The sequence below is a fragment of the Trichosurus vulpecula genome, chromosome 2 (assembly GCF_011100635.1).
Source record: "Trichosurus vulpecula isolate mTriVul1 chromosome 2, mTriVul1.pri, whole genome shotgun sequence".
In the NCBI taxonomy this organism is placed as follows: domain Eukaryota; kingdom Metazoa; phylum Chordata; class Mammalia; order Diprotodontia; family Phalangeridae; genus Trichosurus; species Trichosurus vulpecula.
The window spans coordinates 409,750,012-409,765,016 of record NC_050574.1 but is presented as its reverse complement, the minus strand read 5'-3'; the positions used below and the strand labels follow the sequence as shown (position 1 = coordinate 409,765,016).

General features: G+C 36.5%; 1 pseudogene; it reads left to right on the top strand.

The window, feature by feature from the left end:
• Positions 1 to 3,022: 3,022 nt before the first annotated feature.
• Positions 3,023 to 3,425, top strand: LOC118835432 (annotated as a pseudogene).
• Positions 3,426 to 15,005: the final 11,580 nt, after the last annotated feature.

Genomic DNA, 15,005 nt, shown 5'->3' with positions numbered 1-15,005 from the left:
AAGTCTAAAACTAAGAATGAGCTGAGGCTGGTACGGAAAGCTAAGGAAAAAAATAAATGCACTTTTTAAGGTCTAATGATGTAAATTAAAGAGTGGAAGAAGGGTCAAGACTGTTGCTCATATTTGCTGAATCAGGAACCTAGATCTGTTTTATTGTACATCTGGAAAGTTAAGTTATAGGTTTAAAGCTGTAAGATATATTTGAAGTTATCCAGTCCCACTCCTTCCACTTTACAGATGAGGTAGCTAAGGCTCAGAATGGTTAAATAACTTGTCCATGGTTACATAGTTAATATGTGTTGGAGGTGGAATTTCAAACCAGATCTTGTCTCCAAGTCCAACATGCTATTCACTGTACCAAGGATTGGCATGTCAAGGAATTGCTTCTATGAAATAAACTACAAAGAAATGTGTTCTCATGAGAAAAAATGCTTTCTCTAGGCAGGAAACTGGAAAACACTTACTTAAAGTGTTTGTTCCTGGAATGTTCCAACCACAACTCAGTCACTGTCCTGCCACTGACACTGTCATTAGTCTCTTAACTTTGTATGTTCTCTTTCCATTACTACGGCTCCCCCTATTAATTGTTCAATTCCATACTACCCTTCCCCTGTAATATACTTTTTTCTTTTCAACCCAGTGGTAAGGCCAAAAACTGGCCAACTATATTCCAGTTAGGAGTAAGGACAGGTTGGGGACTGTCTCCAGTCATCCTGATGTATATCTTGCCACTGGTCCCAGATGGCTTTGGAGAGGAAAGTGAGGCTGATGACTTTGCACAGCTCTCCCTCACTCAAATCCAATCCTCTTGCAAATTATAGCATCACCTTCCTGATGCCATAGTCCTCTTCAAGAACAAAGCACAAACAACAACAACAACAAGGGGTAGGCTAGAGCAAATGTAGATGTGAAAACTGATGCCAAAATAATTTTCCTTAAGTGTAAATCCAATCATGTGATTTCCCTTTTCAACCACATCCAGGGGTTTCCTTTTGTCTAGAATTTAAGATCCTCTAACCTTTAAAGTCTCATATAACTAAGCAATTATTTCCAGCCTTGGGTATATTATCCACCCTCATCAACTGCGTATCTCCTGATACAATGAAAATGATTTCATCTCTGCTCCTCACACTCAATATTCTATTTCCTGTCTATATTTCACTGGCTGACCAGCATGCCTGGAATGAACTTCTTCCTTCCCTCTGCCTCCTGAATCTTTCCTGATCCTCTCCTCAACTATTAGTTTCTTGTCTCCCAAATTACTTTGTATGCAACTTTGTATGTATTTGTTTTATTAATTATGCATTTATTCATGGTTTATATTTTATTTATTATATGTAGTCTCTTTATTTTATTTATTGTACTTCTGCTTTATATTTTTAATGCATTTGCCTCCCTCAATAAAATATAAACCCACCCTGATTAGGGATTATTTCATTTATTGTATTTGTTTCCCTAGAACCTAACATACTGCCTGCTACACAGCAGGTGATCAAAAATAATTATTTATCTGATGGATCATATTTTCTTATATACCCAATATAAAAGTGCCTTGGCTATACCTGGAAAATGAACAATAGTAAAATTGTTCTTTGAGTGGATGAGATGTTAACATACAACAGAGAAAACAGAAAACTGCTTCACTGTTTCATTTCTTCTTTCTCTTTCAAGGAGAATGTCCTTTCAACTGGAAAAGACAGAGCCAAAGTAGCTGGTAGGGAATTGAAGCACTAGAGAAGTAAGAAAATAAGTTAACCTGGGTGGATTGCCTTGGGAAAGCTGCAGAACAAATTTAATGAGCAAAAACTTCTCCCTGAAACAAAAGCCTACCTTTTTGATATCATTATTCTAAAGCATTATTTTTTGTGTGAGTCATGGAACAATAGTGTCTGCCAAGAAATTTGAAATGAGAGCCATTCAGAAGGCAATGGCTAGGCACATGTGGATGTGAGCAGCCTGCAACATGTAACAAATAAAGATGAATCTGAATTAATAATACCCTTGAAGAAATGTTGGATCAAATTAAAAAACCACTTAAGCCTTAGTTCATTGCGCTAGGAAAGGCATAATCAGATCCTTCACTCAAGGAGTTCATAGTCTAATGGGAAAGACAATGTACAAATGACTATGTACAAAAAAGAAATAAACAAGAAAAAAGGAGCTAATATTAGATGGAAGACACTATTATTAAGGGGGATCAGAAGAGGCTTCTTAATGAAAGTGAGATTTTAGCTGGGACCTAAAAAAGCCATGGAGCATATAGGTGGTGGTGGATAGAGCACAGGCCTGGAAGATATGAGTTCAAATTCAACCTCAGACACATATTAGCCGTGTAATTCTGGGCAAGTCACTAAAGAGATATTTGCCCGAGTTCCTCATATGTAAAATGGTGATACACTGGAGAAGGAAATGGCAAACCACTCTGGCATCCTTGCTAAGAAAATACCATGGACAAAGTCCACGTGGTTACGTAAAGTCAGCCATGACTGAATGACTGAAAAACAACAAAATGGATCCAGGCAGGCCAAGATAAAGATGAGGAGGGATAGAATTTGAGGGATGGGGGTTATTCAGTGAAAATACCTAGAATTTGGATATAGGTTGTTGTGTGAGAAGAATAGCAAGGAGGCCAGTGTCACAGTGGACAGAGAAGAGTAAGATGTAAAAGATTGGAAGGGCAAGAAGCAGACAGTTTATGAAGGGCTCAAAAAGTCAAACAGAAAAGGATGGGTTGGTAACATGGTGAAATGAAGGTTAAAATGGACAGCTTATATACTCCACTGGAATCTTCATGATGTCAAGAGAGAGTAAGAAAGGCCTCTAGTGTGATGAATTTGGACCTGAATCACACAGAATGAGCAGGAATGGCTGGGTTGCTGTCTGTGTCATTAAAGGAAACACACAGGAACAGCAGCAGCAGTGGCAGGAGCACAACACAGAGAACAGGGCACAATCTTCCCTTTTCAAGGAGACACCTCATCCCACACCACCTGTGCACCAGCCTCTTGCCCAGCCTGATGCTATGCTCATCTTCGCTGGCACCACAAAGATGCGGAACAGTGAGAATTTTGATGAGCTTCTCAAGGTGCTGTGTGTGAATGCCATGCTGAAAAAGGTGGCCATGGAGGCAGCTTCCAAGACACACATGGAGATCTGCCAGGATGAGGACCAATTCTACATCAAGATCATCACCACTGGTGCTCACCATAAATATAAACCTCAAGACTGGTGAAGGAATGGTGGATGGAAGCAAGTGCTGGAGTTTGCCCACTTGGGATAATGAAAATAAAATCTACGGCACAAATCCTCTGGTGGAGGGCTATGACCTGAAGAGATATTGGACCCGGGAACTGGCCAAGGAGGAACTGATTTTGACATTTGGTGCCAATGATGTCATGTGCACAAGAATTTATGTCAGGGAGTAAAAAGAAGATGGTCTGGTCTGGTCCTGGGGATGGAGAGGGGAGAGTAGAATGAAGGCAGGTGAACACATACTTTGTGAGGGGCTAACCCTTAGGGGACCCTGGACCACCTCTTCCTCAAGCAGCCTTGAACATGAAACCCACTTCGGATGAGAAGACCTGCCAGCTGGCTGTTAGGTGTATTTCTTGGTTTTGTTTCCCCTTCTGAAAACTGTCGTGTCCTCTCTTCTAAGACATCACTGTTCTCGTGTATTTGCCATTTTGCATCTTGGAATTGGAATGGTTTGATTACTCATTAAACTTTTTGGGCTTAAAAAGGGAGAGGAGACATGCAGATTCAGATCCATTTGATTAAAAACAAAAAACGAGCATTTATTAATTGTCAGCTATGCAGTAGGCACTGTGCTAAGCACTTTACAAATATTATCTTTTTTGATCCTCACAATAAACCTGGGAGGCAGGTACTATTCTTATTCCCATTTTACAGATAGAGAAACTGAGACAGATAGAGGTTAAGCGAATTGCTCAGTATCACACAGCTAGTAAGTGTGTAAAGCCAAATTTGTTCCTAGGTCTTCCTGACTCTAGGCAAAACAGTATACTCTGCACCAACGTAATGTTAATAGGATATAAGATCTTCCCTGCCCATTAATAGGCCTATGTGACCTGATTTGAGCTCTGGCCCATCTCATAGCTATGATACTTCCTGAGTCACATAAAGCCCCTTGGGACAGGAACTTACTTAAAGGGGAAGCTTCCTTATAGGAAGGCTTTCATACCTTTTGGTATTAAGCTAATTAGGCACTGAGTCATGAGAGTTGTGATGCCTTCTGGCTCTGAGCCTATTAACCTATATAGATATATAGATATAGATATATATACACACACATACACATACATACACACACACGCACACACACACATATGTATGTATGTATATGTGTGTGTATATATATATATACACACATATACATATACATATACCTATGTACATATATACTCTGAGTTGGTATTTTGCTTTGGGGGTTCACTTATGAGAAGGATCTTTTGATTTCCTGGTCAAGACTCTTAGGAACCATATGTTCAGAGCTCCCCAACTGCTTAGATGTAAAGACTCTCTCAATCTAGTGACATATGCTTTGATTAGGCAGCTACAGCCCTTTCTACTGGTCTTCGTGTTAGTTTCTCTGCTTATATTTTCTCTGACATTCAAGGTACTGACTTTTCCCCTGAACTAGTAAATGTAATTTAAAAAGATTGTTGGCCCCTTTAAAAGCTATTTTTCCTTTAAAATCAGATTACAGAACTTGTGCTAGCAGGCCAACCTGGGTATGCTGAGGTGCTTGCTGCTACAACCACCTAGGTAATTATTAATTTTATTCCTCTTAAACCCTAATACTTAGCTTTTTGATGAGAAATTTTAGATAGGATTGTTCATTTTATTGGTAAATATTATCAATATATGTTATATACATATATATGTGTTTATGTATACATATCCATATATATATACATACACACATATATACATATATCTATACCTACACCTATACATACATAATACATACATACATATATATACACATACATACATACATGTATATCTATATCTATCTATATCTATATATCTAGATAGATAGATGGATAGATAGATAGATAGATGGATAGATATAGCATGTGTGCATGCATACATACAGAAAGAAAATATTTGGTTTCTCAATCTTCCAGATGCATTCCAGACCTAATTCTTGTCTTCTGGTTGTTCCTATATTGTGGCATAATCCAGGCCACAGTCTGTCTTTTTTTTCCATATTTATGGTCTCCTCTTAATTCTCCAGGTTCCTCAATCTTGGAGATGAATAGAGGCTCTCAAAGGGAGGCCTTAGATGCCTTGACACTATGTATAGGACCAAACCCATTTCAAAGTATTTATGATAAGGGTAAGGAGTTCTCCACCCTTCCCCAGTGCCTCAGAACACCAGAACAATGTTCATTGTTCCTGTAGAGTGCCACTCACTGAACCTAGTAAAACAATTTCCCCTTTCTTATCCTTCTCTAGACTAGGATCTGTTCTGCTTTGAATATACAGACTTGGTCAGAGGAACCTACAGTGAATCACAGCTGCTTCTTTCTAGCCCTGTCTTCAGAGGAAATAGCTGTTGTGTATACATGGTAGACAAGGTAATGGAGTCTTTGATACTAACTTTTCTTGGGAAACAGCTTCTTTCTTTTCCAAGTTTGGTCATTCCTTGCCCCAGCTAAGGTCAGATGGGTGGGACTATGTATTATCAGTTTATGGACTCAGACAGTAAATGAAAAGGGAAACTGGGGTACGAATTATTTTGGTAAAGTCTTGTTTCCATCATGTTATCTTGGAACCTCCACATTGACCACAAAATTATCTCTAGCACACACACACGCGCACACACACACACACACACACACACACACACACACACACTGGTAACTAATTTTCCACTGTAAATTTTTTTTTACTTTTAATTTGAATCTGCGAAAAAAAATCAAAGTTTAAATACTTTCTTGTTTTAAATACAAATTCACTTTTCCTGGTAGTATTGGACCATGACCAAGAAACATTAATCTCCAAATCTGGTGAATTCTTCTATATATTCATGTAATAATAGAAATCATGTACTCTCACTGAATGAGTAAATTGTTCTCCTTCCCTAAGTGATTGCCACTCTCTGAAATATATTTTTTTCCCACCTGCAGAACTGGAAAAGTTTAAACTACCTAGGAGGCTTATCAAAAAATGAAACACCTTAAGCTATTGTTTCTAGAAATATTAATGAATTCCAGCTGATCTCTTATTTTATGTAAAAAAAAGAATTTTGTGTCAAATAGATCTTAAAGCAGATAGTAAAGTCAAAATGAACTAGCAGATTTCAATTCAAGGCTGTTCTTAACAGATTTCTCCTGATTATCTGGTCTTCTCAAAAAGTTGAATTTTGCAATCATTTGACATAATTTGAAACTGACTGAGCATGATTCTGAGTGAATCTTGTGTCTCAACCACTGGTTGAGATGTTTACCTTTTCACTGTCACTTTGTGTATTCAGGAAGGGGGAGTTCTGTCTTCACCAAGGTGGGGGGGCACAAGATATATATGCTTATTGTCATGCTATCAAAATAGTAAACATTTTTAACAGGAACAAATGCAAAAAAAAAAAAAAAACAACAACAACCCAAAACCCTTTAATCCAAGGATCTTGGTTTTTGAGGAGCATTTAGGAGGCTTGCCTAATGACAAAAATCTGTGTACAAGGACTGAAAGTGAAACATATCTCCAGTATGACAGCCAAGTAGAACTCCATTATATACTTCAGCCTATGTTTCCCAAGTGAGTTGACAAATTTCACAAAGTGATCTTTTTTTATCACAACGAAGAAATGGAACCTTATGTTGAAGTCAGAAGTCAGGTAACTAAATAATGTTAGAATGACTTAAAAAAATAGACCATTGCTGTATAGAAAATGGTTTGAAACACATTGGTTTAGGGGGGTGGGTGAGCCAAGGTGCAGAGTAAAAGCAGGGACTTGCTTGAGTTCTTCCCCAAACCCCTCCAAATACCTGTAAAAATGACTCTAAACAAATTCTAGAGCAACAGAACCCGCAAAATAACAGGGTGAAACAAATTTCCAGTTCAAGACAACCTGGAAGGTCAACAAGAAAGGTCTATTGCACCAGGCTGGGAGAGGAGCACAGAACAATACTGGCCATGCAGGCACAGATTGGGCCCCCTACCAAATCTGGAGCAGGCCTCAGGGGACTGAATCACTGACAGCTGTGGCAGTTTCCAGACTTCTCAACCTACAGATGCCAAAAACAACTTAGAAGATCAGTAGGAAAGGTCTGTTGAACATGGGTAAGAGAGGAGCCTCAGCTCTAGGGTTGTGGTGACGGCGGAAGTGGCAGTGACTGCTTCCTGAGCTTTTGGACCACAGACAGTGGGGACATCAAGCAGCTTATCAGAGGAGGATTGCAGGGATCTCTTTGCTGGCTTTGAGCCAAGATTCTCTTGCTTTGGATGTGCCTGGATCTGGGTCACAGTCCTGGGTGACGGTCCCCAAGCAAGGAGGATTGCTGGTGTGGTGGAGCTTGTGATGGCAGTGGAGAGGAAATTCTCCTCACAGTTCCAAGACAGAAAACAGTGCTTGTGGTCACTTACAGCCAGAGCAAAGACCAGGAAAAGAGTAAACACCTCTCCTCCCATCATATCGCCTTGGAAGAACTGAAAATTTACAGGTCCTTAGAAATATCTCTGAAAACAGGTGCACAAAACTCCTGAAGCTTGGGACAGTACACCTTCCACACTGGAAACAGAATCCTACCCTAACAAAGAGTTAAAAAGTCAAATAATTGGCTGGGAAAATGAGCAAATACAGGGGAAAAATCAGACTATAGAATCTTACTTCAGTGACAAGAAGATAAAAACATACAACCGGAAGAAGATAACAAAATCAAAGCTCCTATACCCTATAGGCCTGCAAGAAAAATATGAATTGGTCTCAGGCTATGGAAGAGCTGAACAAGGATTTTAAAAATCAAGTGCAAGAAGTAGGGGGAAAATTGGGAAGAGAAATTAGAGTGATACAAGAAAATCATGAAAAATGAGTCAACAGCTTGCTAAAGTAGGCTCCCCAAAATGCTGAAGAAACTAACACCTTAAAAAATAGACTAAGCCAAATCGCAAAAGAGGTCCAAAAAATGAATGAGGAGAAGAATGCCTTAAGAAGTAGAATTGGCAAAATGGAAAAAGAGGTCCAAAAGCTCATTGAAGAAAATAATTCTTCAAAAATTAGAATGGCGCAAATGGAAGAAATACATTGGTTTTCAAAACTGTAATTTTCAAATGCAGTATGTATTTATTGTACCACAGCTCTGTGACCCTGGGCCAGTCACTTAACCCTGTTTGCCCCAGTTTCCTCATCTATAAAATGAGTTGGAAAAGGAAATGGCAGCCAGTATATTTGCCAAGAAAACTCTGAAAGGGGTCACAAAGAGTCAGATAAAACTGAAACAATTGAAGAACATGAAAAACAACAAATTCATTGCATCAGAAAAATTGAAACAATGTACCAGCTATCATGATTTTTAACTTTGGGCACATGATATTCAAATGTACAAATGGAGATATAATCTCATGATTTGAAGAGTTCCTTCCAAAGTTGAAGATCATAGGCTATCCATGCCTGCCTTGCCTGAGTGAGTCCCTTCAATGTCTTCTCACAAGTTTGATAATACTGGAGACCTTTTTCATTTTCTCCTGACAAGGTACATGATAACCCATAATATTATAACAAATTTAGAACCAAAGAAATTTCTAAATTTCTATGTCACCATTCAACTGCATAATCTCTTTCATTAAGTTTAGTTTTACAAGTCAAGAAAGTCAGAAGATTTTACTTTTTCTTCAGGGAGGGAATAAAGAAAACAATTTCTCACAATAAAAAGTAATTTCCTTTTTCTTTATTATCCACACAGGATAAGGTATATGAAGAACTGTTGTCTATAGTAGAACTGGGCTCTTAATTTTTTTTATGTCATCGACGCCTTTGGCAGTCTGGTGAAACCTAAAGACCCCTCCAGAAAAATGATGTTTTTAAATGCATTCAATAAAATTCATAAAATTACAAAAGAAACCAAGGGTTAGTGAAATTTAGGTGCATGTTTTTTTTCCAATCCAAGTACATGGAATAGTTGAAATATAGAAAACTTGGAATCTATGGGTACTAGACTAAGCATTCTAGAAATAAATTATGTTACCTGTGTACATTTGTGTTATGTGCAGTGGTGGAGTGGGGATAGATTTTAAATGTGAAAAGTCATGTGAATAAATACCTTTCTCCTAGGACTGATCAGAAAAATATCAGACCAAATCCTTGAACTCTTTTAAATAGCCATATAAATCTATTACAAAGAACAAAGATAGAGAAATTTCCTATTCTAAATATTTTTTTCTAAAATCTGTGAGAGAAAATGAGCTTCTTATCTAGTAGAATAAATTTGGTAACAGCAAAGAAGACAGAAAGTTGAGGCATTGCTTCATCATTCAAATTCCCTCTAAACAAATACAAATGTCATATATTTGGAAGATAAAAATAGTCATGTCTCTTAAAATCAATATAAATACAGAACATAAAGGAGAAATTAATTTAAAATTGTATTGAGTACATTTATTCCATATGTTTCATTTTATTTCCATTTTTAAAAGAAAATCTCATTTCCTATTGTGACTGCCCTGTAAATGATATTGATACTATGAGATCCTCAGTCTTGTTTATGGTATCATGTTTATGATTTTAATAATACTTACTAGTGGTGAAAGAAAGAGAAAAGTAATGACAGAAAACTATATTGAGGATGAACATTTATGATGCAAAGATGTACAACACTTCTACATTCAGTTATATTTTGAGTTTCTCTCTTATTGATTATGAAAATTTAAACCTAAAAAGAATCTAAGAAATCACCTAGTCCAAGCCTCTTACCTTACAGATGAGGAAATTGAGATCTGGGAATGTCAAGTGAATTTTCCCAAGGTAAAAAACTAGTTAATTTTTGCATAAATTTGTAAAACTATAAAAATAAAAAAATGCATTCTTCTTATACTTCTAAAATGAAGGGACATTTATAAGGGGTAATTCGAATTTTTTTAAAAGCATAAATGTCAATGTGAATGTCTGTTAAATATTTCATTGAGATTTACCTTTTTCCTGTCTCCCATGTCTTTTATTTTTCTTTCCTTCCTCCATGTAGCCCCCTTTCATTGATTTATTTTACTCCTGATGGTTTTGTAATATATCTTCTTAAAACAGTGTACAATATTTTAGATATTCCAAGGCATGAAATTTTCTTGTTTATGGATGCCTAGGTCATCTGATAAATTAAGCCAAGGATGTACCACTGCCAGCTTCACTACTTTGGGCCATCATTTTAGTGAAACTCAGTTCCAGGAAGATCAGGCAGCATGGGAAAAGATGGCTCCATTTATTTCCACCAACTGTGATTGCAAGCATGGTTTACAAACAATCGGAACAATCAGAAGCTTCTATCAGCCATCTGCATTGAGGAAAATAGAAAACACTTAATCATAGATCAAGAAAATTAAGGAAGTAGAATAACTTGATTTTATAATTATGATATTTCTTTCAGTCTTTACTATGCCTCTCCTTGAATTACATGTAGCTAGGCGGCAGAGTGGATAGAGTGCTGGGCTTGGAGTCTGGAAAGTCTAAGTCCAAATTTGGTCTCAGACTCTTACTCACTATGTGTCCTTAGACAAGTCACTTAACTAGTGTCTTCCATAGTTACTTCTACTATAAAATGGTGGATAATAATAGCACCTACCTCCCAGGGTTATTGTGAGCATCAAAGAAGATAATTTTTGTAAAGCACTTAACACAGTTCGTGGCTTAGTAAGTATTGTATAAATGCTAGCTATAAATTATTATCATCATCCCCATCCTCATCATTATCTTTAATAATAGTGAAAAGAACCCTGGGTGGGGATTCAGAGGACCTGGGTAAAAATCCTGGATCTTCTACTTCTTACCTGGCAAATGACAACTTTGCTAGGTTTCAGATTTCCAATCTGTAAAATGAAGGGATTTGCCCAAGTGGTCTCTAAAATATTTTCTAAGCTTTAAATCCTATAGTTCGAGAATCAGTCTTTAAGATGAATTCTTTCTTCTCCTTTCTTCCTTATAACTTCTATAGAATTATGAAACTAGGAGTCAGTAGGACATGCTTGTTATTCAAGACAAAGTCAGCTGTCCATAGTACAATGATGCCATTATGAGGTGTGGGTGCTTTGATCATGTTCATCAGAGACAACACAACTTATTGGAATTGACTGTAATAAAACAGCACATATCCTCAAACCCCCTCTTAAAGCCAGACAGATGTTGCCTTTAAAAAGTTCTACCTCCACTATTCTTCTCATCATTGAGATGGAATATTGAATTCAGAGAGACATTCTGATATACTACAAATTCACAAATTCACAAATCCTAAGAAGTTATAATTAAGGGATAATTTGACTACCTTGGATTTGAAAGTCACAGAAAAATACCTGCATTTATTAGACTTCTGGGTTAGTAGGTCTTTTGGCAAATAATGGTTCTCCAAAATGCCATGAAACATTCTAAAATTATTTCTCCACATGTAAAATTATAATACATTAAAGTAATATGGAAAATATTTTGGTTATGGAGATGAGCTATGCATATGCTGGTAAGGTAGCTGGTGAAGAGAGGATTCCCTTTTCCATGAAGGAAAGTGAAACATGGATGGGACCACCTGATATATCAAACTGTAAGGTAAGCTAGAAATATAATGAAAAAATGGGGGCCCTATCTCTCAGGAGCTTATATTTTACTGGGAGAAAAATAATTGTGGACTGAAGTAGCTATAAAGCAGTTTGTTCAGAACCCAAGGGAAAGTATCTTTGGAGAAATCTACTATAAGTCTTTCGTAATTTATGCAATTTGTAATTTTGTAAAGTATGCAATTTTGTGGGCCTAAATATTTTTAATGATAATGTGTTATCTTTATTCTCTTCTAAACCAATGTCAGTTACTTCTTTCTAAAATTAGGATATGAAAATCACATCAGAATGGAGCAATGTCAGAAAAAATAAAAATAATCCATAGTCTGATAGTGTTATATTCATCTGAAACTAGTGCAAAGGTTCAATTACCTGTGACATTAAAGAGAAACTAGGGATAATGAGCCAATTTAAACTAAAAGATTTTTACATCAAAAACACAAGTAGCGGCAAACAAGAATGAAAGAACATTCTCTTTCAATGTAATTTTCTATTGGTCTAATGTCAAGCTTGTCAGTTAGGATTTAGCCCCTAAGTATGTGATTTATTCTTCTTCAGCTTAATATAGTCATTATTTTATTGATTCAAACACTCCCTTCAAACAGAATACCATTTGTCCATGTCTTGGTAGAAGGTTTCATGAGTTGCTCTGGACTCACTGGGGTCAACTTCTTTGTGATGAATTAGGTTTGGCCTTGCTGATGCTTTGTGATTTGTTAAAAAAAATAAATAGAGATGATGTATATAGTATACTTTGCCATCATTAAGACTCTAAACTTATCTATTATCATTTTGCTCACCTTTATGTCTGATGTCATCTAGATAGGAACATTCCTAAGGTAAGTCACCACCCTACTATTTGTTTATATTTAATATTTGCACAGGTGGATACAAATAATTAATCTTTCTAAGTATTGAGATACAAGCTCATATATTGTATACTCATTGAAAGTATCTTTGAGGCAAAGTCTATAACTGATAGGGTAACAGAGATGACATCTACTTCTTTTCATCTACTAGTTGTAATTTCTTCTACTAGGTCTCTCTGTTCGGGGTCTTTCATTCCATGAAGGTTGGCAGCTTCGTATTAACACATCTTCTAAAATTGTTGTTCTTAAATATTAATGAGTTAGTGTTATTGTGAGTGACAATCATGCCTGTAATAATTCCCTGATTCTACTAGACTTTATTTGTTGAATTATCAAGAATATTTTGAGATTTATATTTTCAGCACATGGATTTATCTTGTTCATTTTTAGCCCCTTCTTTATCCAACTCTCCCTTGTCCCAAAAAAATATTCTTGGAGGAATACACAACTGGACTGACTGGAAGGATCAATTGCTAATCCAAGAGTCTTTTCTCAGTCCTCACCCTTCTTGACCTCTCTGGGGGAAAAAACGTATTTGAATGTCTTGACCATACTCCTCTCCTACAAGCCATGGATTTGTTTGTTTTGTTGTTGTTTGTTTTGGTGTGTGTGTGTGTGTGTGTGTGTGTGTGTGTGTGTGTGTGTGAGGGAGAGAGAGAGAGAGAGAGAGAGAGAGAGAGAGAGAGAGAGAGAGAGATTTCTCTGTCCTGGTTCTCTCATTTGCCTGACTGATTCTTCTCATTCTCCCTTAACATATTGTCATCTGTGTTCTGACAGTATGTGTCACTATATTCCAGGTCTATTCTCTGAAGCTTCTTTCCTTTTCTTAGCACAATTCCTGGTGCATAGAAAGGGTTTAATAAATGCTTGTTAATTGATTTTAAAAGTGAGCATAGAAGATTGAGCATGATGAAGAGAAGGATCATCTTTTTTATCAGAGGCTGGAGTAAGAAGGACTAAAGAAAGATAATGTCAAGGAGATTTGAGATAAAAAGAGTCACAGCAGGGTCCTCAGTAATAAACTGATGGTGCAGTAGGCTTGAGGATAAATGCTAAGTTTCAAATGGCCCCTATGAGAAGTAATCAATTAGGAAGAAGTAAAAATGATTACTTTGCTGTACCCAGGACCCAGTTGACATTAGAGGATATGAGTTTGTAGCCTATCAGAACACAATGTCATGATTTCCTCCAGCTCCTTTAAACAGTCCGTGAGTAGGAGTAGAGAAGGCAGGTGATGAGAGTTGGGAGTAGTCCTGGATTAAGGTTTACTAAGACAGAAGCAGGAGTAAGACAAAAGAGTAAGGTTATTCAGAGTGGAGAAAACTGTAATATTGAACTGGTTGAATAAAAGATCAAGATTGGGAAAGCAAGGAATGGAGAGCATAGAAAAAGAAGAAAATTTCTCAGGGAATAGTCTTGGAAACATTCAGCTTGGTTGACTGACATGATGCTTCTAACAAGCAGATTTCCATTGAAATGCAGGTGGTGTCATTAGAGTCAAGTGCAAAAGTCAGACATAGGCAGTGATAGGAAATATTAACAATATTGGTGATGGTATGGTGGTACTACTGTGTGTGTATGTATGTATGTTTTAGGCATGCATGGGATGTCATATTCAGCTGAGTCATTTGAGGTTAACATATGCTTAGACATTCTGGTCTTGTGCCCTTGGAGTCCTTCCACACAGTGGATAATTAATACATGTTATTTTAATTTAAAAAAGATGAGACTAGAAGAAATTGTCTGCTTTTATATTTATAAGTTATTCATCCACTTGAGAATTATTCTAAAAGCCATTGAAAAGAAAGTCTTGTACCATGTTTTTTTTGTTGTTGTTATGTAGCTTTTAAAGTGATAATAAGAAGCCCAAAGAATTACTATATGGTCTTTATCCCCATTTTCGATCACCAAGGAATGCTGATTGTTTTTCTCCTTTTCATAGCTGATATAACAATGCAAAATATTTGCATTAAATAATAATCTTAAGCATCAAAATGTCCCAGATCCTTTGGGGGATTCATTGTATTGAGGCTTTGAAAGTAATTTCTCACTTCATTAGACCTCATTGACTTTGTCTCATACAAAAAACTTAAAAAGTATATTGTATCAATTGCTTCCCTAAACTATTAGAAAATGTTTTTTTCTACAAAAAAGGAAATAATCTCATATAATCATGTAACATGGTTTAAAATAATGTAATTATTGAATTTATATAATTGTCAATATAACTAATATACAATATGTGTACAAATTATTTATATATATATATATATATAATGTAATCATGCTTGCACAATTTCTATAATCTAGTTAAAGACTTAAGAAAGGCCATAAGTAACCATAACTGAGACAAAAATAATATAT